Source organism: Lygodium microphyllum, chromosome 16 (assembly GCF_053477565.2).
Source record: "Lygodium microphyllum isolate KBCC chromosome 16, Lygodium_microphyllum_v1.1.10, whole genome shotgun sequence".
Classification (NCBI taxonomy): domain Eukaryota; kingdom Viridiplantae; phylum Streptophyta; class Polypodiopsida; order Schizaeales; family Lygodiaceae; genus Lygodium; species Lygodium microphyllum.
In genome coordinates this window covers 64157182-64185051 of record NC_141150.1, presented here as the reverse complement: position 1 = coordinate 64185051, position 27870 = coordinate 64157182, and the positions used below count along the sequence as shown (strand labels likewise).

The 27870-nt window shown below is 39.9% G+C and overlaps 1 non-coding gene across 1 annotated transcript; it reads left to right on the top strand.

The window, feature by feature from the left end:
* Nucleotides 1–20496: 20496 nt before the first annotated feature.
* LOC148022918 (small nucleolar RNA U36a) lies at nucleotides 20497–20586 on the top strand. Its single transcript, XR_015693846.1, has one exon. It is a non-coding gene; the product is annotated as a small nucleolar RNA U36a (small nucleolar RNA).
* Nucleotides 20587–27870: the final 7284 nt, after the last annotated feature.

The window sequence follows — 27870 nt, the reverse complement described above, 5'->3', positions numbered from 1 at the left end:
GAATTGCTTTGTTGGTCCTCCTTCTATTGTTTCATCTAGTTGACTATGAGAAACTTGCAACTGTTTGAGATCATGCAAGGTGTTGATGTATTGAGCATACTTGAGGACTCTCTAATGGCCAATAGTACCTAGCCTTGTTCATATTGATTTATGTCCCTAGATAAGGTCCCCTTTGGGCTGCCTCGAGTGGAGTCATGGTCCTCCATGGTGCCATGCTTTAGGTGTCTCCAAAACTACAATAAGAGTGACTCACTACATGTGTTGCTGCCTACATCTATAAGCTCCTAGGTTTGGCTACTTGGCTTTTTGGGCCCATTAGCATCATGCTTGTTTTTATTTCCAACCAAAAATATACATATCCTCTACAAGGATGGACACTCAAGTTTAGCTTGACACTTTAATTTGCTTCTATCAACACCCCAAGTGATGTTTCATGTGTTATCGACACCCCAACAATAGCTTGTGAATAGGTTGTTGTGCAAGTTAAGAAGCTATTGCAAGATTGATGAATGCGCACAAAAGATAAGAGGGTATCTAGTTCTGTGTGGTGGCTTACTCATGTTCTCTCCATGTGTGTGTCAATTACCATGCTCACAAGAGATAAGGGGGTAGCTAGTTCTCTAATGGTGGCTCACTCATGTTTTCTCCATGTGCATGACAATTACCATGTTTAGGCTTGATCCTCTTTCAAGTTGAGGAGGTCATCTTGGTGGCATTGCAACATCCCTGCATTGTTGCATGTATGCATCTATGAAGATCAACATGTTAGTAGCTCATATGTCTATCACACACGCTACATCTCTTTCCACCATGTGGCAGTCAAACCCTTTGTTGATATCTCTAATCAAAAGTATTGGTTTGTCAATCTTCTTAACAACTTCTTGACAATCATTGCTAATTATTGTTATTATGGAGCATCTAGTTCATGGGATCTTGTGGGGGCATAGCTAATAGGGGCTCATATATTGTATGTTTACTAGTGTACCATATACATGTTCTTTTCTTATAATTTGTTCATACCTCCTCCTTGTAAATTCTTGAAGTGAGTCATCCATTGTTCCAAATTTTTATTTCCTCTTCACTACTTTTGGAAAAATTTTGAGGTAAGGGAGCATTCTGGTTTCACACACATTCAAAGTATTAGGTGTATAAAAGGACTTTTCTCAAGACTACACTTAAAGGTAAACATAGATGGCTTCACATAACATTTCCTTTGGAGCTTTGTCGAGTATTCATTGCGCTATAGAGTCACCATCTGCAATTTCAATTGGTTTGCTCCCTATATCTTAATGAGCATAACAATGTAGTTCTACTATAAGCCAATGACTCACAACATTCCATTATAACCCATATAACATGTCTTTCTTGGATGGGTATGTCCTTAATTATGAAAAGCAAGGCAATGAACTTCTATATAAGATGCATAGTTTGATGTATGAAGGCCTTGCCCAAAATTATAAAGAAGAGTATATAGAGATAACATTAGTGAATGTAGAGTTATTCAGTTTAACCACAACGTGAGGGTGCTTGATGCCTGACAAAGCTCTCTTGGACATGCATCTTCAGTTTATTTCTTGGAGATTCATTATTGTAACAAGATTTTATTGAGTTCTAGAGTCTCACCTAGTCTAAGTGTAAGTATGGGTGTTTTAATCTTGAATACAAAAGTGTTTCTTGGTTTCTACACTCTCTTGCTCTCTTGCCTTGTGATTCTTGTCCTAGAAGCTCAGTGGCTAGTCACTATTCGTGAAACCCCTCAACAGTGCACACATGCATGGACACACATAGATTTTTTTATTTGCCCTTGAATAGCATATCATCAATCCCTTGAAATAGCTTGTCCTAGTGTATATATTAATTACATGCGCTTCTATGGACACTCATAAATGACTCCTATGTCCTCCTTTTACCTCAAAAGTCATGCTACCCTTTCTTTCCAAAGGTCCTATTGTCTTACGTGTATGCGTGTGCACACACCTACCCACACATACATACATACATAAAGAGAGAGAGAGATAGAGAGAGAGAGAGAGAGAGAGAGAGAGAGAAGTATATTATCTGCTTAAAATTTAGGTTTGGGGAACCTTGGGAAGTTTATGGAGGTTCAAATTATATGTATAAATGGAAAGATTAAAGTATATTACACATAAATACATAGGAAAAAAGAGAAAAAGAGGTCTAGATGGATTTTTGGAGAGCCTAAGCATAACAAATATTGTAGTCATATTGGAGATATCTTGACAAAATGACCTTGAAGCTCAAAAGGTTTGAGTCACAGTCTTGGGTAAGTTAGTCATGAATATATGTGTGCATCATCACATGGGTTCAAAATAAGGTATTTTTAAAATACCTTTTTTACATACAAAAGGTGTAATATAATGGGGTTATTTACAGATTGAATAGAAAAGGGTTATGTTTTATTTGGGAAAAACTCACAGATGAGGATATTTATAAACAGGCCTTGAAGGCACGTGATGTAGAGGATATATATGTAGTAACTTCCCTGAGGTCACAATACTCTAACATCTTGGATGGACCTTGACTACATCTTTGCTAATCAAACAACATAATTGACCCCTTTTTAGAAGCTTTTATTTCTAGCCCAAATCATGGCCCCTATAATTACATGGTGTTTTTCCCATAAATATTGTTGTGCCATAATGATAAGATGACCTCATTCATTTGAACAATAGAGAGGTATTAACCTATCTCTAGTCTACTATGGTACAATATTGCAATAATAGAACATCCCTCTTAATGTTCTCCATTCATGGAATTTTGAGGGGTATGTGAGCATGGACCCCTTGAAGATCTTGTTGTTTCATATAATCTTTCTTCTTCCCCAACTTATCTACATGCATAGGTTAAAGTGGAGTTAGAGTGTGAAGAGGATTAAGGTAGTTAGTGTCCACGGCAAGATCAAACACCGCCACATGCACTAGCTTGAAGCTCTTATTCATGTCCATCCTTAAGAGGCTACTATCACATCTACCAATAGTATGCATTTAGTAGACAATTGCTCTACACTTAAACACACACACACACATAGGTCATTTGTGTTTAGTACAATGCTCACACATCATCTTATACCTTGCAAAGATTATTGTTGTACCCAAAGACCTACAAACTATGAGACGAGCTAATTTACCAAAATTATGTTACTTCTAGTTCCAAAATGTGTACAACGCTGTCGTACTGCTGCACATCCGAGGTGTGGAATCCACCAAAAGGTTGTGTGTGTGACATTTGTTACTTTGTACATACTTAGTCATTGTGTTTGCATTTTGTTCTACGTGGGCAGTATAGTGGAGAGGGGTTTGGAGCAAGAGGAACTTATCTCTAATGCTCTAGTTGGCATGTATGCCAAGTATGGAAACCTACTTTCAATCAAGAGAGAGGATTTTGGATCGCCTGATTCAGAAGTTCAGGCTAATTATGTGATCTAGGGAGCTCTTATCCCATTTCTCATGAAGCTGCACAGATTTCAGCCGCCACATGATATCAAGAGCGTCGACACTGCAATCAATGTGCTCCTGTCATTTCTAGACCAAGATAGTGTCCAAAACTGCATCTGTCAGATTTTGGATGGGCTTGCATATGGATGTAGAACAACTCCTGTCATTCTTGTGGAATGCCCATTTACAGGTTCATATCCCTATTTGGCTCTGGTTTGCTACTTTCTTCACAGGCAGGACATTTTAATGCATTGGTACAGTTCAGATGGATTTGAGTTGTGCATAGAAGGGCTCCTTTCAAGGAAGGGACCAAACAAGTACGACCTTGAAGGATTGATGCCAACTGTTTGGTGGCCAGGCCTACGTGAGGATTTTTGTGCCGAAAATAACATGAGGCAGACTGCTTTGGCTCTATCAAAAGCAATTGGCAAGGTTGAAGAGTTGCAGTGGGAGCTCTGCCAGAATCTGCTTGAATTTGTAGAGCTTCTTGAGGATCGCACGAAGCCTATGGATCTTAAAACAGATTGGCAAGATGCCCAGGATGCGGTCTCGACTTTGACCAAGAGGCGGATATAGAAGACCCGCTTACAGAATGGATCCATGACACCAACGCCGTCTTCTGCTCCTATGTCTGCTTCTATCCCTGTCATTTCTTCACTTCCTCAGCTAGTTTCTTGGCCTATGCTAGTGTCTACTGTTTCTAATCCTCCTGTTCCTCCTATTCCAAGACCGATGCCGGCTCCTTCTGCTCAAAAACCATCCGCTCCATTGGTTCCTTCCTGTCTTGATGACATAATCAAAGGCATAACGGATTTGACACTGGAGTCAGTTAAAGCAAAATTGGTGGGAAAATTGAAAGAGCAGTTTGCTTCGACTACGCCTACTATTTCTTCTAGTGCTCCTACTGCACCTAGGAGTGCTCCTAGTGCACCTAGGAGAGATCGAAGATGTATTTGGTGTGATAGTACGGACCATCAGCATTGCAGGGATTGCGAATCTTTTCAAGATGCAAGGAGGAAGAATTTGGTATTTTGGGGACAAGATGGCAAGATCTGGTTGACTGAAATAGGAGCTCCGCTTGCTACCAATTTTGGGAAAGGCGGAATGAAGAAATTAGTAGATGATATGGCTGTGCGTACTTCTTATGTGGCAGCTAGAGGAGATGCTTCTGCATATGGAGTCCAGATTGAGAAAGGATCAGAGAATCAGTCAGCATTATAGACCTATGCTATGGAGACGGCAAACAAGGGGAAAATTCAGCAGACTGTTTTGACTAGTGCAGGTTCTAACATCAGATCTGAGACAGGTTGGGATTTGCCTGTTGACAGGTTGGGATTCGCCTGTTGACAGGTACACTATTTATGCCTACTTGGCTAAGTCTCAAGGAGCAGATGTACTTGTTGAGGAGAAGCATAAGAGAGATGAAGAGAATCCAAATGCAGCTAGAGGGGGTGAGTTTGTTACTCCACCTACTGCAGGGCCGTCTTTGAGACCAGGGCCAGAATGACAGATAGAAGATGCTCAGAAAAAAGAAAAGAGGCAAGAGCCTAGAGAGAGAAAACAGCCAGGGTTTAGATTGATGTCCGATATTGAGACATCTACGGACATGAAGAAAACCTTTAATGATAAGATACTTGGCAGTGAGGTGACTTTTACTATTTCTGAGGTTTTGGGCATCTTGAAAAGAGAGTTTCAAGATCAGTTCCAAGAAGTCCTGAAGAGAAAAAGACATGCATTGCCTACTACTGATACACAGGGAGTTTTGATTGGGGAGTTGGATGAGGATGAGGATGAGGTTTTGGTTGAGAATGCTTACGTTTTTCCGCAGATAGAGAAGAGGGTTCAGCCTATGCATTATGCTGAAACTGATGAGCCTATCTTGGTACCGCATAGTCACTTTTCGCGGAGTCATTGGGCTAGAGTAACTACAGAAACAATGATAAAAATTGGAGAGAAACAGGTGCCTTATGTTGCTTTGGTGGATCATGGTTCAGAGATTAATCTCATAGTTCGTGGAGTTTATGAAAGTAATAGATGGCCTATGGATGCAGAGCATGGGTGGCATATGACAGCCGCCAACAACTCTGCAGGTGATTTGCATGCTGCATGTCCCAGTGTCAGGATTTCTATTGGAGATGTAGAGGAGGATTTCCATTTCTTTGTGCAGGATTCATGCTCTTACCCCATAATCCTTGGACAACCATTCATCACACAGAGATGCGCATGGAGACGAAAGTAATGGATAATGGATTTGCTTATGCACAGATTCGCAATAAAGATGGTATGAGAGCAGTCCAGTTTATGACTGTGCGTGTAAACCATGCTAGAAATAGGGATACTCTTCCAGATGCACCTTTGCCCACTGTGAGGGATTCGGGTTTTCATTAGGTACCGCTGTTCCGCAAGACAACGGTGATACAAAGCAGAGGAGATTGGAGTTCTCGCCTCCTGGCAGCAATGTTTTCTCCTCCAATTTTGTTGGAATTTCAGCAAACAGTTCGATGAGTTATCAAAAGATTTCTAAGTTGCCTAGAGCTGCCAGGCAGTACATATGCAAGAAGGAGAAAATTTTGAAAAATGTAGGTATTTTAGAGGATGATGAGCATATAGATGGGATGTATGATAGTATGGTTTGTGCAGATACGATGAAAGAGATAGAAAATATACTGAAAACTTATATGCAGAGTTGTCACAATAATGTATCAGTGCAGTCCCTGAACATGTTTCATGAAATTTCAGATTTTGTGTCACAGATAGAGTCAGAGGCTGAGGTGACTCAGCAAAAAGTGTTGAGTGCTGAAGAAATTCAGCAAACAGAGTTTCCGGCTGATTATGATCAGCCTACAGAGACACAGAGGCCTGAAAACTTTCAGCCAACAGAGTTCACTGCTGAAATATTTCAGCATCCAGAGTTTAGGGCTGTTTCTATGCAGTCCATAGAGCAGAGGGCTGAGGATATTAAGCCACCATCAGAGTGCAGAATTGCTGATTTATAGCAAGATTTGAGTAATGCAGAGGATCATAATGAAGCCAGGGTTGACAGAAATGCAAGACTGTGGATAAGAAGGTGAAGCCGGTAGCTGGACCGCTTCCACCTAACAGTGATCAGCAAATAGAAAGGGCTACCAAACAGCCAATTTTGAGGAATCCAGAGCATATAGGCCATAAATTTTCAGTAGAGACTCTTGCTGAATTAAAAATTGGAAATGGTGATTTCTTACTACCCTCAGAGAAGAAATGCTTTCAGGATATGCTTGAGCGACATGCAAGAGGGTTTGCTTTTTTCTCGCATGAGATTGGATGTGTGAATCCACATATTGTTGCCCCTGTGGTGATATTTACTATTCCTCATATTCCATGGAATCTCCGACCTATTCCAGTGCCTAAGGCTGTCACAACTCTATAGAAACAGAATTTGTATCCTTTTTCATTAATTTATCTATATAATGATTTATTAAATTTATTTCCTTTGCACTAATTAGATATAAAGAAAAGTGCATTGGAGCTGGCCACTGATGAGTGGTCACAGGTTATGGTGGACCCACATGGTGGGTTAGAGAAAAGATAGTTCACACTTCCACCTATATGACCCGATTGGGCGCCTGTGACTAGAACTCACACATATCAGGGTTAGACTCGCACACAGAAAGGATTGATGCCTTGAAGTGTGGGCTAGATCCACCAGAACAGACAGTTACAATCAACAAGATGGCATGATCATGAAATGCTTGTATAATGTGCATGTGTGGGCTGAAAGCTTGAAATGCACATTTCTTTGCATAGGAAAGTCACATGAAGATTCGGATACCATTTTTGCGATGTACACGGAAAAAGCTTTCATATGATACCCATATTGGGGGGGTCCCTAAATTCTAGGAGATCCCTAAATTTTAGGAGGTCCCTAAATTTTAGGAGCCTCGAATTAGCCTAAAAATGCTAGTCCTAAAAAATAGGGATGTCATTCTAAAAATAGTAAGTTCTGTACTCTGACTGTGCTTGCTAAATTTGGTTGTTTCTATTCTTGAGAGTATTCAACCCAAAAAGGAAGGCCATAGAGAAGAGACAAGTGTCAAGACACTTGTCACACAAGTTTCCAAGTGTCCCACCACTTGTCACATCTCATGACATGTGGCTGGACACTTGTCTTGTGCTACTCCACTTTCCCCTTTTGTACTAGCTCTCCCCTCTCCTATAAATAAGAGCTCGTTTTTCTTCATTGAGCATCATTTTTCTTTGCTGTAAACTCATGTACAGCACCCACAGATAGCCAGAAACTAGCCCCATCCATCCCCATCATCATCCCCCACTTCTCCATTATCAAATTCCTCCATATTCCCTCTTCTATCACTGTTGTTTTACAAGACAGCAAGCCTGTAAATTCATTACAGCACCTCCTTCTCGAGCTCTATCTTCCATTTTAGTAACAAGAAGCAAGCCCTATCCATGTACTGCTGATCAACGATGGAGAAAGGCTGATTTTCCCTTTTTCTTCTCTCATACTGTAATGAAATCAGTTCTTGTCATTGCATAATAGATAATGCATGTGTGTTTGTACATCTTTGCATGATCTTGTGAGAGTGAGAATTACTTCTTCTCACTCTCAGGTTGATTGTAACTGAGCTCTTCCCTAAGGGACTTGGGTTGAGCAGAAATACATTCCTTCGGGGGGGGTTGCCCATCTTCAACCCTCAATCTTGTCTCCATTACTTTTACATTTTCATGGCTGTAATTTTGTGAGTAATTTTCATTTTCAACTTTAAGTGTTCATTATCTTTTATATTAAATCTCGAAAACAAGCGAATATCATAATTGTTAAGCATACTACGTTGTTCGGGGCGTTTACAGTGGTATCAGAGCTTTGGCTTGGTCCTCACCCCCAACACTGGTAGTGCTTACCACTATAAGTTTGTTTGTTTTCAGCCCTTGCATTGAGTGCGTGAGCATATTTTTTTTTCTTTAGTCTCAATGGATCAATCGAGTGCTATCCTTCAAGCCATTCAAAGTCTTAGAGAGGAGAATCAGCAAATTCGTGAGCAACTTCTCAAACTAAAAAAAGTTGAGAATCCCAAAGAATTCAAGGAAAGAAGCCCATCTACTTCAAGGAGACAAAGCCATACCAATGAAAGGAGCCGATCAAGAAGTCCAACTACTTCTAAGAGGCAGTCCCATTCTACTTCAAGACAAAGAAAGAGATCGCGTCGAAGCTCATCCTCTTCTTCAAAGTCATCTGGCGCCTATTCTGATGGATCCTCTTCTAGTAATGAAGAGTCACACCCTTCTCGTGGAAGACCTCATCATCGTCAAAGGCGTCGACATTCTTCACCCTCGTCTCCATCTTCATCCCCATCAAGCACTTCATCATCTTCAACCTCCATATCCGAGCATGGACGAAGGCATAAGAAGAAGAAGTAGACTAAGTCACTATCTCAACTTGAAAAGAAGATCAAGTTCAGTATGTATGATGGTTCCCGAAATCCTGATCTTCTTCTGAAGTTTATTCGTCAATTTCAAATTTTGTATGGTCGTGACAAGTATAAAGAAAAAGAAAAGATTAAGTTTGCAGCTTTACATTTAACCGATTTAGTCCATACTTGGTGGACGGGGTTGGAATATGATCATGCTGCCCCAAAATCATGGCGGTCCTTTGTTCGCCTGATACAAAGCCAATTTCTTCCTGTTCATTTCAAAAGAGATGTAAAAATGGAATGGGATCGGCTTTGGCAAAGGAAAAATGAGTCACTTGGTGACTATACCAAGAGATTTTGGGAGCTACTTTTGAAGGTCCAACATTTCAAGAAGATCAGCAGTTCGGAAAAGCTTAGGAAGTTTCAAGGAGGTTTGCATTTTAAACTTCGTACTGCTCTTAATCATTATCATTGTTCTAGTCTCAGGGAACTCATTGACCATGCTGAGACATGGGAAATGGAGCACAATGGCAACAAATCATTCCAAAAGAATGATAAGAAGAGAGTAGCTGATGATGAGGAGTATTCAGCCCCAAATGAAGGACAAAAATAGTGGCAAAAGCAGCCATCAAATCAAAAGAAGATGAAGCCCTATGCACCTCCTAATGCTCCTCAATTTCGCTCCAATCTATACCCACAAGCAAAGCAATTTTTCGAAGAAGAAAAGCAACGCTTCATGAAAGAAGGGAAGTGCTTTAAATGTGGACAAACAGGCCACATAGCGAAGCAATGTCCAAACAAGGGACAAAGCAAGGTTTCTGACAACAAGCCTAAGTCGCCAGTGAAAATCAATGCTATCAGTGATGTAGTTGCAAACACAACTCACACTCCAGAGACGCGCAAATTATTAAAAGCTTGGGGACAGTTGCAAGGTAAGCAAGCACTATTCTTGATAGATCTTGGGGCGAATGAAAATATTATTTCCTTGCAATTAGCTAAAGAGCTTGGATTAAAGAATGAAGAGATGGACACTCCGGCAGAAGTTCGCCAAGCTTTAAATGCTGATGAAGGTGACACAGTGAAGACTGTGATACCCTACATTGGCAAGCTCAAGTTTCAAATTCAAGGCTACAGTGACGAAGATACCTTCTGTATCGGAGACCTTGATGGTTGCGATGTGATTCTTGGCATGCCCTGGAATCATAGAATAGATTCAACCATCTTCTCTCAGAAAAAGAAGGTAGAACTCACCAACAAAGGCAAGAAGTACGAGATCCAAACTGGAGTTTCTGGAGACACCATACCTATGGTAAGCCATATGCAAGTCTCTAGAGCAATTAAGGATTGTGTTCAATGTTGTCTGCTTTATGTCACTGATGTAAAAGATAATATGAATGCTGAAAACCAAGAGCAACTTCAGCTCTTGGAAAAGTATAAAGATTGTTTTTTGGAAGATCTTCCTTATCAGCTTCCCCCAGAAAGGCCAGAAGACCATCATATTGATATTATCCCGGGCAGTTCTCCTCCTAATATAGCACCATACCGTGTGAGCCGTCCTCAACAAGAAGAAATCAGAAAGCAAGTCGAAGACCTACTCAACCGTGGGCTAATTAGGCCAAGTAGCTCACCATTTTGTTCACCGGTTCTTCTTGTTCAAAAGAAAGATGGCACATTCAGGATGTGCATTGATTATCGAGCCCTCAACAAAATCACCGTGAAGAATCGGTTTCCTATTCCCAGAATTGACGACATTTTGGATCGTCTAGGAGGCTCAAAGGTTTTCAGCCGCATTGATTTAAAGAGTGGTTATCATCAAATTAGGGTAATACCACAAGATGTACACAAAACTGCTTTCCGCACTTCATACGGTCTTTATGAATTCTTGGTGGTTCCTTTCGGATTAACCAATGCACCAGCCACCTTTAATCGAATGATGGAGCGCATCTTTAGAGAGCATCGACAATATGTCGGTACTTTCTTTGATGATATTCTTGTCTTTAGCAAGAATGAAGAGGAGCATCATCAACACTTGGAAATTGTTCTACAATTACTACAACAAAATCAACTCTTGGTAAATGGTAAAAAGAGTGAATTTTTCATGCATAAAATAAATTACCTTGGGCATGTCATCTCTTTTGAAGGGATTCAGATGGATCCTGAAAAGATCAGGATAATCCAAGAATGGCCTCATCTTCGTGATGTACATGAGGTGCGATCGTTTCTTGGCTTATGTTCTTATTACCGCCGCTTCATCAAGCATTTTGCACATATGGCTTCTCCACTTCATGACCTTACAAAGAAGAAGATCTCTTTCCAATGGAAGGAAAAAGAGAAGGCAGCCTTCACAAGGCTGAAAACAGCTCTTACTTCTGGACCTGTTCTTATCATTCCAGATCTGGTAAAACCATTCGTGGTGGAAGCAGATGCTTGCGGTGATTGTATTGGTGCAGTGCTAAATCAAGAAGGCCATGCCGTAGCCTTTGAAAGCCGCCATCTAAATGATGTGGAGAAAAGGTATGACATTTATGAAAAGGAGCTCTTAGCAGTGGTTCATGCTTTAAAGATATGGAAACATTATCTTTTAGGCAATGAATTCCTTATTAAAACCGATCATCAAAGCTTGAAGTATTTCAAGACTCAAAAGCATTTGCAGGAGAAACATGCAAGATGGGAAAATTTCTTGTCTATGTTTCATTTTCAAATTATGTACACTCTAGGGAAACAAAATGTAGTTGCTGATGCACTTTCTAGAGTGCCTCGCATTGCAACTATTACAGTGGCTCATCATGAAGATTTTCAAACGATGAAGAATACTTATGATGAAGATACTGATTTTGCAGCAATTTGGTCAAATTTACAGCAAGGAGGTTCTCATCCAGATTATTCCATCAAAGATGGTTACCTTCTCATGAACAATCGCCTTTGTGTCACTCTTCCTGTTCGACAAAAGGTGCTTAAAGAAAGTCATGAACCCCCTTATGCAGGGCATAGAGGGAGGGCAGCCACTCTAAGTGCAATTGAGCGCTACTTTTATTGGCCAACATTACGAAAAGATACACATAACTTCATTGAGGCTTGTCTGGTATGCCAAAAATCCAAATATGATAGGCAGAAGATTCCAGGATTGTTGCAACCTCTTCCAGTGCCCAAAGATCTATGGGAATCTATCACAATGGATTTCATCTCAGGTATTCCAAGAACACCTCAAGGTCATGATATGATTTGGGTCATAATTGATAGATTCAGCAAACAATCACATTTTATTCCATGTCATAAAACATTGAAATCCGCACAAGCTGCAAGACTTTTCATTCAACATATCTTCAGATTACATGGTATGCCTTCTGAGATCATTTCAGATAGAGACTCCAAATTCACAAGTAACTTTTGGCGTGCTTTATTTGAGAATTTGGGAACCACTTTAAAGTTCTCCTCAGCTTTTCATCCTCAAACTGACGGCCAAACAGAGGTGATGAATCTCACTCTTTTGGATATGTTGAAAGCTTATGTTAGTGAACATAAGTCACAATGGGAGAAATATCTTCCATTATTGGAGTTTGCTTACAACAATACAGTGCACTCATCCACAGGGAAAGCTCCAAATGAAATAGTACAGGGTAAAGTGATTCCTCCTCCAATTATTCGCACTAAAGATAAGATTTTTGCTGCTGATGAGTTTGCTTCAGATTTAAAAACAACAATGGATCAAGTTCGAGCCACTATCAAAGTTGCGCAAGAGCGACAAAAGAAGCAAGCAGATAAACGAAGAAGACCTTTGGCTTTTGAAAAAGGTCAATATGTCTTGCTAAAGTTTGATAAAAGCAGGCTCAAACAAGGTTCTGGTTAAAATTCATCTTTTCCAAAGCTCTCCAGTAGATACTTTGGACCCTTCAAAGTGATTGAGAAAATAAATGAAGTTTCTTATCGACTTGAGCTTCCTACTCATTGGAAAATACACAATGCTTTTCATGTAAGTTTGCTAAAACCTTACATAGGACCAGAACCAAAGGAACCCATTACTGAAGATCCCCCAGAAGTTGAAGAAACAGAGCAACTCTTGGAACCTGAAAAGATTTTGTTTCTCAAGGATCGAACCACGAGAAGTGGCCTTGTGACACAAAAATTCTTGCTAAAATTCAAGAATCTACCCACCACAGATGCACAGTGGGTAGATGAAAAATTCATGAAGGATTACCCAAATATTCTACAACAATATCAAGAAGATTTTCAGCTGAGGACAGCTGAATAAAAGCCAGAGGGCTGTCACAACTCTATAGAAACAGAATTTGTATCCTTTTTCATTAATTTATCTATATAATGATTTATTAAATTTATTTCCTTTGCACTAATTAGATATAAAGAAAAGTGCATTGGAGCTGGCCACTGATGAGTGGTCACAGGTTATGGTGGACCCACACGGTGGGTTAGAGAAAAGATAGTTCACACTTCCACCTATATGACCCGATTGGGCGCCTGTGACTAGAACTCACGCATATCAGGGTTAGACTCGTACACAGAAAGGATTGATGCCTTGAAGTGTGGGCTAGATCCACCAGAACAGACAGTTACAATCAACAAGATGGCATGATCATGAAATGCTTGTATAATGTGCATGTGTGGGCTGAAAGCTTGAAATGCACATTTCTTTGCATAGGAAAGTCACATGAAGATTCGGATACCATTTTTGCGATGTACACGGAAAAAGCTTTCATATGATACCCATATTGGGGGGGTCCCTAAATTCTAGGAGATCCCTAAATTTTAGGAGGTCCCTAAATTTTAGGAGGTCCCTAAATTTTAGGAGCCTCGAATTAGCCTAAAAATGCTAGTCCTAAAAAATAGGGATGTCATTCTAAAAATAGTAAGTTCTGTACTCTGACTGTGCTTGCTAAATTTGGTTGTTTCTATTCTTGACAGTATTCAACCCAAAAAGGAAGGCCATAGAGAAGAGACAAGTGTCAAGACACTTGTCACACAAGTTTCCAAGTGTCCCACCACTTGTCACATCTCATGACATGTGGCTGGACACTTGTCTTGTGCTACTCCACTTTCCCCTTTTGTACTAGCTCTCCCCTCTCCTATAAATAAGAGCTCGTTTTTCTTCATTGAGCATCATTTTTCTTTGCTGTAAACTCATGTACAGCACCCACAGATAGCCAAAAACTAGCCCCATCCATCCCCATCATCATCCCCCACTTCTCCATTATCAAATTCCTCCATATTCCCTCTTCTATCACTGTTGTTTTACAAGACAGCAAGCCTGTAAATTCATTACAGCACCTCCTTCTCGAGCTCTATCTTCCATTTTAGTAACAAGAAGCAAGCCCTATCCATGTACTGCTGATCAACGATGGAGAAAGGCTGATTTTCCCTTTTTCTTCTCTCATACTATAATGAAATCAGTTCTTGTCATTGCATAATAGATAATGCATGTGTGTTTGTACATCTTTGCATGATCTTGTGAGAGTGAGAATTACTTCTTCTCACTCTCAGGTTGATTGTAACTGAGCTCTTCCCTAAGGGACTTGGGTTGAGCAGAAATACATTCCTTCGGGGGGGGTTGCCCATCTTCAACCCTCAATCTTGTCTCCATTACTTTTACATTTTCATGGCTGTAATTTTGTGAGTAATTTTCATTTTCAACTTTAAGTGTTCATTCTCTTTTATATTAAATCTCGAAAACAAGCGAATATCATAATTGTTAAGCATACTACGTTGTTCGGGCACAACTCTATAGAAACAAAATTTGTATCCTTTTTCATTAATTTATCTATATAATGATTTATTAAATTTATTTCCTTTGCACTAATTAGATATAAAGAAAAGTGCATTGGAGCTAGCCACTGATGAGTGGTCACAGGTTATGGTGGACCCACACGGTGGGTTAGAGAAAAGATAGTTCACACTTCCACCTATATGACCCGATTGGGCGCCTGTGACTAGAACTCACGCATATCAGGGTTAGACTCGCACACAAAAAGGATTGATGCCTTGAAGTGTGGGCTAGATCCACCAGAACAGACAGTTACAATCAACAAGATGGCATGATCATGAAATGCTTGTATAATGTGCATGTGTGGGCTGAAAGCTTGAAATGCACATTTCTTTGCATAGGAAAGTCACATGAAGATTCGGATACCATTTTTGCGATGTACACGGAAAAAGCTTTCATATGATACCCATATTGGGGGGGTCCCTAAATTCTAGGAGGTCCCTAAATTTTAGGAGCCTCGAATTAGCCTAAAAATGCTAGTCCTAAAAAATAGGGATGTCATTCTAAAAATAGTAAGTTCTGTACTCTGACTGTGCTTGCTAAATTTGGTTGTTTCTATTCTTGACAGTATTCAACCCAAAAAGGAAGGCCATAGAGAAGAGACAAGTGTCAAGACACTTGTCACACAAGTTTCCAAGTGTCCCACCACTTGTCACATCTCATGACATGTGGCTGGACACTTGTCTTGTGCTACTCCACTTTCCCCTTTTGTACTAGCTCTCCCCTCTCCTATAAATAAGAGCTCGTTTTTCTTCATTGAGCATCATTTTTCTTTGCTGTAAACTCATGTACAGCACCCACAGATAGCCAAAAACTAGCCCCATCCATCCCCATCATCATCCCCCACTTCTCCATTATCAAATTCCTCCATATTCCCTCTTCTATCACTGTTGTTTTACAAGACAGCAAGCCTGTAAATTCATTACAGCACCTCCTTCTCGAGCTCTATCTTCCATTTTAGTAACAAGAAGCAAGCCCTATCCATGTACTGCTGATCAACGATGGAGAAAGGCTGATTTTCCCTTTTTCTTCTCTCATACTCTAATGAAATCAGTTCTTGTCATTGCATAATAGATAATGCATGTGTGTTTGTACATCTTTGCATGATCTTGTGAGAGTGAGAATTACTTCTTCTCACTCTCAGGTTGATTGTAACTGAGCTCTTCCCTAAGGGACTTGGGTTGAGCAGAAATACATTCCTTCGGGGGGGGGTTGCCCATCTTCAACCCTCAATCTTGTCTCCATTACTTTTACATTTTCATGGCTGTAATTTTGTGAGTAATTTTCATTTTCAACTTTAAGTGTTCATTCTCTTTTATATTAAATCTCGAAAACAAGCGAATATCATAATTGTTAAGCATACTACGTTGTTCGGGGCGTTTACAAAGGCACACCTGCCAAAGTTAACTGACTTGTTGAATGAGAAAATTAGGATGGGAATCCTAGAGTCGTCATCTGCACCATACTCAAATAGGTGGTTTACGGTTCCAAAGAAGAATGGTACTCTCCGATTTATACAGGACATGCAGCCAGTGAACAGAGTTACTATCAGGAATGTTGATATAGGTCCAGTTGTGGATGAGTTTGCAGAAGCATTTGCTGGACGTGCCATCTATTCTTTAGGTGATTTGTATTCGGGATATGATCAGTTTCAGCTGCCTTTGGAAAGCAGGGACATAACCACTATGAGAACTCCTATTGGGCTTGTCAGGATGTGTACCTTGCCTCAAGGTGCCAGTAATTCTATTGCGCATATGATGAATCCCATGCATAAGGTCCTTCGTGAGTACATACCTCAGCTTACCATGCCTTTCTTGGATTATGTGCCCATTAAGAGATGTGCAGAAGAAGAGAAGAATGAGAGTCTAAATGAGCAGGGATGCAGATACTTTGTGGCTGATCATATTTCAGCTTGTGAAAAGATTTTGGCCAAGTTAGAAGAAGTGAACTTGACACTGGCAGGGTAAAAATCTATTTTTGGAGTAAATGAGGTTGTCATTGTTGGACATATGTGTGGGTATTATGGTAGGAAACCTTCACCTAAGAAGGTGGATGTTATAGGCAAGATTACGGAGTATTGTTCTACCACTTCAGAGGTACGGAGATTCATTGGAGCCTGTGTCTTTTACATGATTTGGATACCCCATTTTGCACACATAGCAGATTGTTTATATCAGCTGCTTCGAAAGGGGCAGAAATTTTTTTGGGATGAGAGCCACACTAGAGCCATGTGGAAATTGAAGAAGTTATTGCAGATTGCTCCTACTCTCAGGAAAGCTCTTTATAATTGCGGAAGGCCTATTGTATTGACAATTGACACTAGTCCAATTGGCATAGGTTGGGCTGTGGGTCAAGATGATGCAAATGGAAACAGGTATGCTATTCGGTTTGGGTCGAAAGTCCTAAACAAGAGATAGAGGAGGCATCTGCAAATCAAGAGGGAATTATTGGGAATTGTTACGGCTCTCAAATGTGACAAGGAGTACTTTATTGGAGCCTCAGTTGTGGTAGATTGCTTGCCATTGATAGGTATGATTACGAGTTGCTCTACTCTGGATATAGCTATACTGAGATGGATTGCATACATCAAGTCATTAAATCCAGAATTTAAACACATAGCAGGGAAGGATAATCCAATGGCAGATATGCTGTCTAGAGCCAGATATGATGATGAGGAGACACTACTTGCAAAAGAGGATGATGCAAAAATTTCAGCCGCTATGGTTGATCGTGTTTGCCATGTCTATGATATTGTGGCTTTCATAGAAGAACTCTATGTTGGGGATTGGTTGCAGTTTGGCAAGTACCTTAGTACATTAAGCAAAAAAGGTGAATGGACAGATGAAGAGTTCAAGAATATCAGAAGAAAAGCCTATGGTTATTCCTCAAGGACGGATTTCTTTGGAAGCACCCGAAGAAAAGAGGTGGATTACCCTTGCGGGTTGTCTGCAATAAAGAGACCCAGTTACAGGTGATGAGAGAGTTTCATGAGAGTCCTTGGGCTGGTCATAGAGGAGTGTGGGCTACTTATGAGAAAATCAAGGAGAAATATTGGTGGAAAGGCATGTACAGAGATGTTTCTCGTTTTGTAAAGACTTGCAGAGACTGTCAGATGTATTCCGTAGTGCATCATCGAGATGAGCTTCATCCGACCTATCCGCTATGCATTCATTATAAGCGGGTAGTTGACTTGGTTACTATGCCTATGGGTCTATGGCAGATGAGGTATATTGTTTTGGCTAGAGAGGATCTTACCAATCATGTTGAGGGCAGACCTTTGAGAACGAAGACCACTAGTGCAGTGTGTAAGTTCTTGTTGGAAGAAATTTTCTGCAGGTATGGCTGTGTGGGTAAGATCACTGCAGATCGCGGTGAATTAGATGCAAATGAAGCTAGGGAGTTTTTCTCTCAATTAGGAATCAAGTTGGCTCTAACCATATCATACAATCCAGAGGGAAATGGGAAGAGTGAAAGAGGGCATCCGCCGATAATGAAAGCATTAGCCAAAGCATGCAGAGGACGGATTGGAGAATGCCCGAGACTTCTACCACTCTCTTTGTGGGCTGATCGTACGAGTCACAGTGTTACCACAGGATATATGCCCGCAGAGTTGATGTATGGTTAGAAACCGGTTATGCCGACTGAGACTTGTGCTTTGACTTGGTCAGTTTTACCTTGGCAGGAGGATTTGACGAGAGAGGAGCTCTTAGCTCTTCGGATCCAGCAGTTGGAGAGAAGACTAGAGGATATTCAGCTAGCTATTGACAGATTGAAGGTTGCTAGACTTAGAAATAAGGACAGGTTTGACAGCAGGCATCGCTTGCGGCCTAGAGCAATAAAAGAGGGAGACTGGGTATTAGTCTTTGATAGCAGCCTTGAAAACCAGCATACTGCACTTCGGAAGATGGTGAAAAGATGGTTTGGGCTGTACATAGTCAAACATGTCTTTGATAATGCAACATATGAGCTGATAGAATTGGATGAGACAGTGCTTAGAGTGCCTATTGCAAGAAAAAGAATCAAGATTTTCAAGAAAAGAGATGATGAGGATTATGCATTGGAAGAATTTGCAAGAGAAGAGAAACGAGAAGAAACTCCAGTAGAAGAGACAGATGATATGACAAATAATCTTGCTGATATACCGAAAATACATAATGAAGAGATTGATCTGTTCGCGGATCTTGACGACAATAATCATGGGTAGTTGGCCCATATGGAGGATGTGCAGGATCAGAGGGGGTTGATGTCGTACTGCTGCGCATCCGAGGTGTGCAATCCACCAAAAAGTTGTGTGTGTGACATTTGTTACTTTGTACATACTTAGTCATTGTGTTTGCATTTTGTTCTGTGTGGGCAATATAGTGGAGAGGGGTTTGGAGCAAGAGGAACTTATCTGTAATGCTCTAGTTGGCATGTATGCCAAGTATGGAAACCTACTTTCAATCAAGAGAGAGGATTTTGGATCGCCTGATTCAGAAGTTCAGGCTAATTATGTGATCTAGGGAGCTCTTATCCCATTTCTCATGAAGCTGCACAGATTTCAGCCGCCGCATGATATCAAGAGCGTCGACACTGCAATCAATGTGCTCCTGTCATCTCTAGATCAAGATAGTGTCCAAAACTACATCTATCAAATTTTGGATGGGCTTGCATATGGATGTAGAACAACTCCTGTCATTCTTGTGGAATGCCCGTTTACAGGTTCATATCCCTATTTGGCTCTGGTTTGCTACTTTCTTCACAGGCAGGACATTTTAATGCATTGGTGCAGTTCAGATGGATTTGAGTTGTGCATAGAAGGGCTCCTTTCAAGGAAGGGACCAAACAAGTACGACCTTGAAGGATTGATGCCAACTGTTTGGTGGCCAGACCTACGTGAGGATTTTTGTGCCGAAAATAACATGAGGCGGACTACTTTGGCTCTATCAAAAGCAATTGGCAAGGTTGAAGAGTTGCAGTGGGAGCTCTACCAGCATCTGCTTGAATTTGTCCCTTTTTCAACAGATAAGACATGGGTTTGTCTGCATCTGAGAGAGTGCACACATTAGGATCTGTGTTTATGTTATTCTTGAGACACCTTGTGGCTAAGAATAAGGGTGCTGCAAGAAATATGCCACCCCCTGGCTTATCAGACAATTCTGTGCTGGTCACTGCATATTCTACTACGATTTTTGTCAGAAGGATTTGGTCCAGGAGGCTCAGGAAATGCAAGAAAGGAACAAGATGCATCCATTGGGTTCCTACACAGAGGAGGCAATAGAAGCTTTAATGTACAGTTGTTTCTGAATTCGGATCTGTATGCAAATGATTTTGCAAGGCTTGGGGGAACCTTTAGTCATCTTCTCAAGACAATTGTCCTGACTCCTGAGGATTACGAAGTTGCTGTGAAACAGGGGAGAAGGCTTCCAAGCAGGGCATTGTCAGCAGGAATGAAATGGTTGTCTGCTCAAAGGCAGGGTTTCTTGCATTTGATTACAAGGAATCTATCGATCCTTACACATACATAGATGAGACATACATCAAGACCAAGCTTTTTGAACGTGATGAGTTTGTTGGTGGATGCCACTACCTCACACCTCCATATCTGAAGAATCAGCTAGAATTGAGCAGGAGGAACATGGGACTAGATTGACCATGGGGATAAACTTCTTTGACTGTGCATCAAACTTCCGCACTATGCGCAGCGAGCTTCTTATTGGCCAGTGTTTGGAGAAGGCCGCTTTTCTAGTCAAAAAGGGGGGTTGTGGTAGGCCGCCTGGGGGAAGAAAAAGCAGGGAGCTCGACTTGGTATGAGGGGGAGCCATATTAAGGGGGAGAAGCTTTTTGAATTACTGTGGCAGAAGCTTTTTGGGGGATTATGGTGCGGCAATGATGACTCATTTTTATCCGCGCTTCTAAAGCTCTCTAATGAAGCAGAAGAATGCTTATCGGTTGAATTTCTTTGTCTGAGCCAAGCTCATCCTCGTGACGCCATCTGACTGCTCGTATTTTACTAATCTATGTACATTTGTCTGCAAAGTTCCTATATCAGCACGAGGAATGCTGAACGTCTGGATTCTGAAATACATGTATGACCGTGAGCCAAATTCTACACAGCGAGGTGATTGCTGGACTTATTATGGCAGTTCATCTTAAGCCAATTTCTACACGGCCCTTCATCGGGACTTAAGTCAAATTCTCCATAGCATGGCAACGCCCAGTGCTGCACATGGATGATGGGAGCATCGCGTTGTTTTAAATGCTCATCTGGCTCTGAAGGGTCCAAGTTGAAGCTCCGAACACTTCATGACCATCATGTGGGTAGTGAACATTGCCTGGTATCGTTAACTGTCTGGCACTATAGTGCCCCATGAACTTTCATGTTCAAATTGCTATGGGTGTTTCTAGTCTCCATGTTCAGATTGGTGTAGGCATTATACAATATGTGCATACACGCCTGGCTACATTATGAAATTTTCAAATCTCTGAAGGTAAGGGCCAAGGGCTATGAATATACTGGAATTTTAGGGAGGGTTTTTCCAGAGTAATAAGCACAGTCAGAAGTCCCATGGTATGAATGTTGGTATCCGGGGAGGAGGTGGCTTACATCATGGAAGTTGAAAGAGAGAGATGAATCAAGCTTATAAGGCCTAAGCCCCTTGGAGCAAAACTGCAGATGGGCCTGTTCATCCTCTTATAACCAGAGTCTCAGATTGGCTAGTTAAGCAGAGTCAAGTTAAAGAACTGGCTGATTGAATGCAGAGATTGGGATATTTTCTTCCCTCATAGGCACCAACAAAGATAATGCATTGAATAATAATGTGGAATGTGTATGCTGGGAATGCCCGTCCTCTTCGCATATCTGGTAATGCTGTCAACAACAATTATGGCTATATCTGTAGTAGCTGATTGAATAGTGGATTTTGCAAATTTTTCTGGCACAGTATTAGTGCTTTTCCTGCTCACAAATCCTCTCATCTTGCTTATTTGTATGATTGATCTTCTATCCTGAAATTAGTCAAGGTCCTCTGTGGTCGCGACTTTGCTTTCAAAACCCTTCGACAATGCCTACCCCTATTCACATGGGGATTCTCATCTTTGCTCGCCCAAAAAAAAAAAGCTAAAAGAAAACCATTTCTCAAAGGGATTCTTATCTTGGCTTGTCCAAAAAAAAAAACTATATTTCATTGTTGAGCTCTATAGTTCACACAAGTCTGTCTCATTGCCGTGAGGGTTTCTCAACAAAGATGATGGTCATGTCTAATACCAAGGATGTGAGCATGGTCTTGATCGAGATGGGGATGATGGTCATACATCATATAAGGGGTTTCTCAATAGAGATGGAGAAGATGGTCGTGGATGTGAACATGGTTTTCATCCTAGACAATCACATCCATAAGGAAAATCCCTATACTCATTGACATGAACTTCCAAGCACACAATTCGTATCTAATTCAAGCATTGGTACATAGTAGCTTGAGTTTCCCCACCCCCAAGCACAAGCAAACTAGGCAGCCTCAATCACCTTGTGGCTAGGAGGAAAAAATGAACAAAAAAACTCATTGGTTTCATAAGGAGTTAGGAGATGTTGAGTAAAAGTGAAAGATGGAGAGTTTTGGGAACCACGCCTCAAGATACCTCCACTCTAGTGCACTTGTGGAGGTGTGGGCACAAGGGAAAGAAGTTTTTGACAAGCTTTTAACACCAAACATAGTGTGTTGGAGTGCCTTGATTATTACTTAAGCATCATGATCAAGTATTGAAATGCTTTGGCTATGTTTCAAAGGAGAACCTCTCCCCAAATGTAGTAATGTCTACTTGCATTTTGAAAGCATGTAGCAGAAGTAGAGAAGGGAAAAGACAAACATATTGTGATGTACCAAACATGATAATCATCATATTGCATTGAAGACTACATTGTCGAACATCTATGCACAAGAAGTGTTCAAGGAGCTTCAAGCACATGATTCAGTTTATTGGACTACACTAATTGTTGGATATGGTGACCATGTACATCTCATGAAGCTTTGAATTGGTTTTGGCTCATGCAAGAAAAGGACCTCACCCTAAATGCATATGTAGGCTAGGGATAATGAAAACCGTGATATTATGCTAGGCATTGCATTTGTGAGCATGTGCACTACATGCGCTTTGCTTGTAAAACTGAGAAGTAAGACTAGGTTTCATCACAAGATTTAGTTTCATGGAATATAGAAGTATCTGAGGAGGCTTGATCACAGGATTTAGTCTCTTAGACTATAATCACCAATGGATATATTGAGCACAAATATTGTGTCAAGGATTTAAATTATTCTTTGTGCACATGAGACATAGTGATGATGCTAGAAAGGCTTCGTCCATGAGTTCTACTACTGCCTTTGCTGATAGCCATATGCATGACTAAATTGGTTTAATCACAACCTATTTGCTCACTTGCTAGTGCTAGCTATGTGTTGGTTGCACTAGACATATAACAGTAGCTCTAAAACCATGAAAAGCATTCACATGTTCTTGATAAGTAGTGGCAGTCTTGAGAGGTTGCTATTGATGAGTAGTGGTACTACTTTTACAATATGTTGGAGTAGGTAAGTAGTAGCCACAACATTGCTAAATTTTGTTGTTGTAGGTAGGTAGGGATTGCTACTTGCTAATATGTTGTCGTTGGTAAGTAGACATTCCTACCTATTGCTAGTATGCTACACTTTGTGGATAATTATATGATGCTTGTGATTGAGTTGGGTAATTAGATCCATTAAGAAAACATTTTCTATCAAACAGAATTGAAGAAAATGATTATATTCTTCTAACTATCACCCAATGATTCCATCTAATTATGATATTTGTTGTTGACCTACATTGTAGGCTAGGGATAAATGTAAATGTTTCATGAGATTCCATATTAGGACTTAGTCTCTTGGTCTACTATAATTGGTCGATACACTGAGCACCAAGACATTATAGCTTGCAGTAGCATATGAGAAATTGAGAAGGGAAAATAAGTATATGGCAAGATTTGCACGCCAAGCCTAGTGGAAAATCATATTACTATACAAAAGCCTAAGTGTGATGCACTGGAAAAAGCCTAAGAAGTTTTGGAAAGCTTCTAATAGGGACATAGAAATGCCTGAGTTGTTGGGTATGTTGAGCATGGACCATAGTGATAAAGCTTTGAGATGCTCTTGGCACAAACAAGATGAGGGTCTTTTGCTAGATGTAGTACCTTTATTTGTGTTTTGAAAGCTTGCACACATGATAAAGCTCTAGGAGGTGAGGAACAATACGGCAACTTGCTATGAACATTGGGTTTCTAGCTAACTATATACTACTTATATTGTCACAATGAATGACAACTCGACCATCTCACTATACATCCAAATTACTCAATAACTTTTGTAGCCATACAACCTCACTTGTTTCGATAACAGCATCTCTGTACTTTACTTGACAAACCAACTATAGATTGCTTTTTGCTACTCCATGTGACTACTACACTACCAAGGAAAAACATGAATCTACTGGTAGATCTTCTGTCAAACATGCTATCAACCAGTCCACATTTGTATATCCAAACACTTGTATATCCTTTTCTCATAAATAATTCCATAATACAGAGTGTACTTCACGTACCTCAATATGTGACTAATTGTATCCAAATGAGGCTTTCTAGGAATTTACATAAATTTACTGACAAGCTCAACAATATAACTCAATTCTAGACTTATGATAGTCATGTCAATGAGACTCTCTTCTATTCTCCTTAATATAGTAGGGTCTTCTATTTCATTTGCAACATTAACATTCAACTTCACATTTTACTCCAATGGCGCTAAAAGAGGCTTACATGTTGTTATACCATACTTAGACAACATATCCAAGCCATACTACCTTTGGAACAACCATACATCATCATCACATTTGATCACTCAATACTAAGAAAGTATGTTAACTCACTCAAATCCTTCACCTCAAACTTTTTTTTCAAAATGTCCTTGACTGTCACTATCACTTGTAATAATCAATTCATTCTTATAGATGACTATGATGACCAAATCAGCATCTCTCTTTCTCATACAAAGTGAGTGATCCATATCAAAAACATAAAATCCAATGTTGATAAGATACTCTGCAATCTTGTCAGACTATGCTCTAGGTACTTGCTTTAGCCCATAGAGTGCACTCTTTAACTTGCATATATATGTGGGATGCTCTAAATCCTGCTGCTTGATATATATCTCTTCTTACAATTCACCATGCGCAAGAAGGCATTCTCTACATCCATTTGCTACAAACTCTAAGCTTTTGTTACTGCCAAAGCAATCACACACCTAACAATTGCCATCCTAGTAATTGAATTAAATATCTCTTCATAGTCTATGCTATATGTATGACCATAACCTTTTTCAACCAACCTAACCTTATATGTGCTAATAGAACCATCTTCATTATCCTTAATTTTTTATACCCACTGACAGTTAACAGCTTTCTTGCCCTTATGATAATACTAAATTGCAAGTCTTATTGGCCACTAATGCAGCCATATCCTTATCCATTGCTACATCCTAATGAGCATGACCAATAACATCCTTAAAATAAGTGAACTCAACATCCTCAACCACCTTTACTATATGAGCATAATAATGAGCTATAGAACCGTCAAAACCAAATCTTTTAAGAACCTATGGATTTATCACAATAAATCTTTAAATATTATTCATATTCATCACAAATAACCATAACTACACAAAGAAACGATCAACTTTGAATGGAATTCATCACATAGTATTCATCTTTCATTATCTTCATAGTCTTTCTCTCATATAGATACAATGTTTCTCATAGAAATTTGGCTCTCTTATACTCTATCTGTCTCACATATTCTCTCTCTCAATAGTACATTAGAATAACCAAGAATTACTCTCAATAATCCTCTCTTGGTCATAGATACCCCTCCCAAGAGGTATGCATGATATGAAGAGTCACCAAAGCCACTACAGTGTCCCTTGGAAGCTCATTACTATCAGTGTCACTACAGTCTTCGCTTCAAGTCTTCTTCAACTACTTCTTCAAGCTAATTCGAGCTTGTATTCTTCCTCTTACAAGATTTCCAAAACATTCTCTGAGCAAAAAATCCATCCATTAGGATACATACAAAAGCTAATAGAGGCTTACAGAATAGATATAGAACCTCTACAGAATACGACAGAAGGTCAACAAAAGGCATTAAAACCATACAGCTCAAACAAAACCACTTCAAACCATCAAAAGCCATCCAACACACTCTCAATATCTCCTTAAAAGCCTCATTCACAATCCCAACCTTACAAATATAAAGAAATTAGATCAAAATAGACCCTATCAGAATCAAACAGACACATTACAGAACTGATCAAAACATCATATCTCAACCAAAAACCATCATGAGCTTCTTAAACCTACTCAAATGTTGAGGGTTGATATGACTATATAATTGGCTATTTTTAATTTATTTTTTGGGTGAATTTTTTATTATTTGAATGATAATTGATTGGTTTAAAAGTATTTGAGATATTTTTGTATGATTTGAATTATGAATGAAGTTATTATTGAATATGAATACTATGTGATGATTTTCATTCAAAATGGAGCATTTCTTTGTGTTCTTTTGTCCTTTTAATGAAGAATATAAAAAATCTATTAAAGTTTTGTTATGATAAATTTGTGGAAGAATCGCTATATGATGTTGTGTGAATATTTGAGAAGATTGGTGTTCGTTTTCTTATTGTGGTTGATTAAAATATAAAGAACATGCTTGTTGATGATACAAGATAGATTTTCTTGTAGTACATTCCCCATTTTCCTTGGTACCTCTCTTGGAGCTCCATGTTTTTGGTGTGCAGCCAACAAAAACTGTCATCAATAAGCATCAATAGAGGCTAAAAAATGGAGAAAGTGGCACTATTGAAGAGGAAGAAAATCAATGGAAGATTGGAGAATCCCTACAACTGTTGAAGAATTGGATATATTCATTGCCAAAGCCACTTTCTACAAGAAGTGCATCCCTCACTAAATTCATGCTTGAAGGTTTTGAAGAGTGGATGCAAGAGAAGTTTATGAACTTAAGTCAGTCCTTTGGTGAATGGGTGGTAGCATATGTCTCTAGAATGGAATCCATTATGAAGAGATGGACTAACCATCACTTGGATGAAGGCATGCAGAAGGGAGTTTTTCTTAGAGGCCTATAACTAGAAGTTCGTAAGTTTGTGGAATTGAGAAGACCAATCAACTTGCAAGCTGCAGTGGAAGGTGCAAGACTCTATGATGAAGTTGAAGCAAGGCTATCGATGACCTCAGAAAGAGAAGTCTTACCTCCTTCCATGCGAGGAATGGTATAGCCACCAAATGCAATCCTAGGGATTGTTCCCTACCACTACCCTCATATGCAAATAGTACCATTGTATAGTGCACCAAATCCACAATGGCCGTAGACAACTGTACCTCAAATGATGGTTCAACCACAACAATAGTGGTCTCAAACAATTCCCCCAATGGCAACTCAACAACAACAATGAAACCCTATCAACTATAACCAACAATCACCAATCTCAATATGAACTTTGAATCAAAATCAGAATAGAGGACCCTCTAGATTAACCCAACTATCTTATGCAGTGATTACAGAGGCTTCCCAAAACCCTGCCACAAATACTCTAGGAGGAGAAAACTTAAAGGATTATTTGTCCCATTCAGTTGCCAGCATCAAGAAGGAGTTGATGGATGTGATTACAGGCCAACATATCAAGTCTTGTAGGGGGTTGAAGAGATGTGATACGATCTAATATATAATGTGAAAACTGCCATCAAGTGGGACATTTAGCCACTAAATATACCTGAAAACCAAGTATTTTGGGGGCCTTCTATTCATATTGTTTAAGGAAGAACCATATGGAGGATATCTGCTCTCTAAAGGAGACACATGAAAGAAGAAAGAAAGATGACGATTCAACTTGTTGGAATCCAAGATGACTACCCAGGATAATCGGACCAAAGCCTAGAGAGTTCGGTCCAATGAGATTTCCCTCTCAAAGTTACAGAGGAGTGATAGTCTTGTGGTGGCTAGAGATCCGAAGTGGAGTGTTATAGATATGGAGAAAAGGGACATATCTCACCAAATTGTCCAAACCCTAGAAGGTTTATGGACTATAAACCCTTATGCAGTTGATGCAAAGGAGAAGGCCACACTACAAAAGACTATCCTAATCCAATTCTTATGAAAGCCAAC